Here is a 4,547-nt window from a genome sequence, read left to right as displayed (position 1 = left end):
CCTCGAGCCCCACGCCCATCTACCTTGTCTATGCATTCCATGAACGATTGACATTTATTTTTGGTAGGTGAGATTTTGAATTTGGATGTTGAGGGGGAAAATATGACAAAAAAGAATGTTCTGAGATTGATTATTCAGACTGTCTGTGATCAAGCAGATCAGAGAGAAGTTGTAGAGAGCAGAGAAGGAAGAAGGAAAGAAGTTTGTGCCTGCAGTTGCACATGTTTCCCTTGTTCACTCTATAAGTTTGCCATTGTTTGATTTGACCTGTTGAAGCAATGATTGCTCTAGGCACCATTGTATGCAGCCATTAGTGTTGCAAGTTTAAAGTTTATTGAAGTTTGAAGTTTTACCATTTTAGGGTTAATTTAGGGTTTTCTGGTTGAAGCTGAATGCTCCCAGATTTTGTAATAGTTTAAATCTCAATTGAATAGAAAAGCAAGCAGGCATATCTATTGTTCTTCCTCCTTTATTCATTGCATTTGAGAAATTTGTTTGAAAGGTTAAAACTTGGCTCTTTGGTTTTAATGGTGAAAGCATTCACGTTGGAATTTCCTAAGATATAATATTTTTTAGTTTGAAATAGAACACTTGGCATCCTCTTCTATTGTTAATATTTTTCTAATTTATAAATTTTAGTTGGAGCCGAACTCACTCAGCATCCATTGGTGTTGAGCATTTCTATTGTTGCTGAGCATTTCTTTTGAGTACCAAGCTAACTTGACACCTACTACATTTTCTTTTGTGTGCTGAGCTCACTCGGCACCTGTTGCCTGTCACTCGATACCTTCAAGTGCCTAGAAAAATTGGAACTCGACACCTTCCTATGCTGAGTAAATTTTTAGGTTTAGGGTTGTGAGTTTTAAATTTAATTTATATTTCTCACAGAGGGTTGACTGTAAGGCCTAGTTGTAAAATCTACATAAAAAACTAAATGTATAAAATAGTAGATTTACAAGATTATCCTTCCACCTTGGTTTATATCCTTCATGCTCCTTTTCTATTTCTAAAATAGTCCTGGCATTCAACTATCTTGGTTGCAATAATTTAATGTGAAGCAAAGCATATCCATTCTTGATGATAATCTTGTTAGTTGGCTTTCCTGATTCTGAACTAAGACTATCAATCTAAGCCAAATTATTGGTTGTTTAGTGTCGAAGGTCTTGAAAAAATGTTGATGTAATATTTCCCTTAATTAAGTGCATACCTATTTTCTTCCTAAAATGATTTAGAGACCTAGTGTCCCTTGGCAACAAGAATATGTTTAAAAAAAAAACTAGCCCATCATTATTAAAACTGGGCTATTTTGGAAGCTCCTAGAACTCAAAAAGCATATAAAACTTTACTAGAATAGCCTTTAAGGTAGGGTGATGGGTGTAAGAAGTTATTTAGAAACTAGAAACATCATTTGTAGCATATGCTCAACTTCAAAAATCTACCTGAGCTATTTGCACGTGATTGAATTCTTTGTTGTTGTTATTCATATGTCAATTCAACTGTATGTTCTCTCCTTTACTCCAGCCATAACTTCTTTAAAAGCATGCAATGATTTGGTGAATATGCACCAATGATGATCTTTCTATTGAAAGGAAAGAAAAAAGCTTCGCTTTCTAAAGGCCTTATATAATTGAGATTAAAATGATTTAGAATTATATGAAAAGAAGAACTAGCTATCTGCAGATAGAATCTCCTTCAAGAGCACTTTGTTTTTCCAATTTCTATCGCAATTTATAGTATATAAACGCACCTTGATCAAAAAATTTCCATTGGTAACAATGATTATCTATTGTATGTAACCGGACTCCACTTCAAATATACCTCAAATGAACTCAGTATACCAATGCAATCTGATCCAACTAATATGTAAATTCACTCTATTTGGAAGCTTTTGTAAAAATTTCAAACCAACAATATTAAACAATATGTTCTCTATTATTATAACATGCTCACTTCTCTCTTTAAACTTGGTTTCTTTGTGTCATAAGTAACATATGCATGATTACTCTTCGAAATTTTCACCCTCTACTTGTGATTTGGCTCCATGCATTGATTGCAGACTACAATGCTTCTGTTAATAGATTCAACTACACTACTGTATTTACATGGTCAATTATTGTTGTTTTTCCAAGTACAACAATTTATTCTTTTGTTCTGTGTTGATGGCTTAAATGTATCTTACACTCTTTGCGGTTGGAAAAATCCCACCACATGACATGAAATAGTAGTAGTTTATTGTATGCTCAGTATATCAATACATGCATTAACAATGGGAATTATAGCATCTTCAATTAATTGTGCCTAGTCCTATTTATGGATATTAACTTCATATGTACCTATATGCTCTCTTATCAAACTAGTAGCCATCCAATGTGTAATTTGCATTCTTATTTCTCTGTGTAGAGCTATGGTTCGGTTTTTAATGTTTTCAAAGTTTACAAATTTCTAAGTTTGTCTGATGTTTATTTTCTTTCTACAAGTAGGCTATATGTTATTGTATGGTTTCTACGTCATACAAACTACTATATGCTATATTGTTTTGATGCATTGCAAGACTCTTAGAAATGCTTTCTTTCACCAAACAAGATATGTCTTCATTGTAATGGGCATTATTTTCATGACCCACCATTGGCAGGGACTAGAGTTGCACAAGAGTTGTCATAAGTTAGCCGACATGAATTGACAAAGGAAATACCCAGCAAGTCAGATTTCTCTAACCAAACCCTCAAGGAATCTGCTTACCAACCTATGCTTGATACTATTGGAGAAACCTTAGGAAGATTGCAGCTGTGAACTTGTCTATTCATAACAAGATCTCAAACACTATACTTGTTCATTCACCATGACACTGAACTTATTCCAGTTGTTGACTAGGCTATAGGGCCTTGCTGTAGTATCTATTTAGCCCCATCTTACTCCTCCCCTCACTATTGAAGCCCTTGCATTGACACGAGATAGTTAGATTGCACTTCCCTAAACCATAAGGAAGAGTTGGTGTGCATGGTTAACAAAGGGTATGCCCTATTGGGTAACTTCAATTGGGTTGACCAGCTTCCCTTTAGTGTGTAAGAATGCACACACTTCTATCAGATTCCTTTCTATTTGTTTAGCTGAACATACCACAAAAACCAGCCCATACACTCTCCTTCACCACTTCCTCACACCAAACCTATCCCAAGGAGGGACTAATGCTGCATGCAACTCTTGTTTGATATTAGAATCACAAGTTTGGAGACAATTCCACAACTTCTTCATTAATCTTCATGAGCTAATTGAGTAGTAACACAAGTTTGTGCATCTATTCCTTCTTGAGGTATAATCAATCTTCTTGATCAGGACAAAAGTCTATATTATTTGCCTTGAATCTTCTTCTTGATTCGTGAAGAAAAATACTTAATATTTATGAAGACTCCTTGGGAAGGTAAGTCAGATTGGTAAGCATCTACATTGCATGGAACCACAACTTTCACCAAGCTTGTATGATTCGCCTTTAGAAGATCCTGTTATACATTGTTTATAGTAGGAACTACAAATGATTGAAATTTCCCTTGGTAACTAGAAAGAAATGGTTCATTACCAACTACAACATACCTATACACATGCATTCAAGAACCAATGAATTAGTAAGTAATATAAACCTGAAAATATAAAAAATAAAACATTGATTAAAAGAAAGTTTTAGAAGTCATTTGCTTGAAAAGATTTGATAATTTACTATAGTGTAACAATTGCCTACTTGGTTTATTGTGGACAAAATTGATCATGGTCACTAGTAAGCAAGTCTAGTATTCAACCCGATCAAAAAGATTATAATATCTAGTAACATTATCATGAACCCACATGTTTGCAGTTGCCAAAGACACACTCATAAGCCTCAACATGTCATTTGGAATACCCGCCATGACTTGAATACTAGATTCCACAAGAGCCTCCAAAACTAGGGGATCTACATAAAAAAATTCACCTTCATAATATTATTGGCCCTTAGAAGCCTCACAACAATAGGAGGGAGTCTATGTGCTCATGTGGGTCTATTCCAATGTGAAGGCAATAGACATTGGGGTCAATTGGGGCACCATATCAGCACATAGACTCCCTCCTCTTGTTGTTGTGAGGCTTCTAAGGGCCAATAATATTATGAAGGTGAATATTTTTTATGTAGATCCCCTAGTTTTGGAGGCTCATGTGGGCTCTGGTATTTAAGTCATGGTGGGCATTCCAAATGACATGTTGAGGCTTATGAGCGTCTCTTTGGCAATTGCAAACATGTAGGTTCATGATAATGTTACTATATATTATAATCTTTCTGATTGGCTTAAATACTGGACTTGATTACTAGGGACCATGATCAGTGTTGTCCACAATAAACCAAGTAGGCAATTGTTACACTATAGTAAATTATCAATCCTTTTCAAGAAAATGACTTCTAAAACTTTCTTTTAATCAATGTTTTCTTTTTTATATTTTCATGTTTATATTACTTACTGATTCGTTGGTTCTTGAATGCATGTGTATAGGTATGTTGCAGTTGGTAATGAACCATTTCTTTC

The sequence above is a fragment of the Cupressus sempervirens genome, chromosome 8, assembly GCF_028749045.1.
Source record: "Cupressus sempervirens isolate cs-2001-9-10 chromosome 8, ASM2874904v1, whole genome shotgun sequence".
NCBI lineage: Eukaryota > Viridiplantae > Streptophyta > Pinopsida > Cupressales > Cupressaceae > Cupressus > Cupressus sempervirens.
This window is presented reverse-complemented; position numbering follows the sequence as displayed.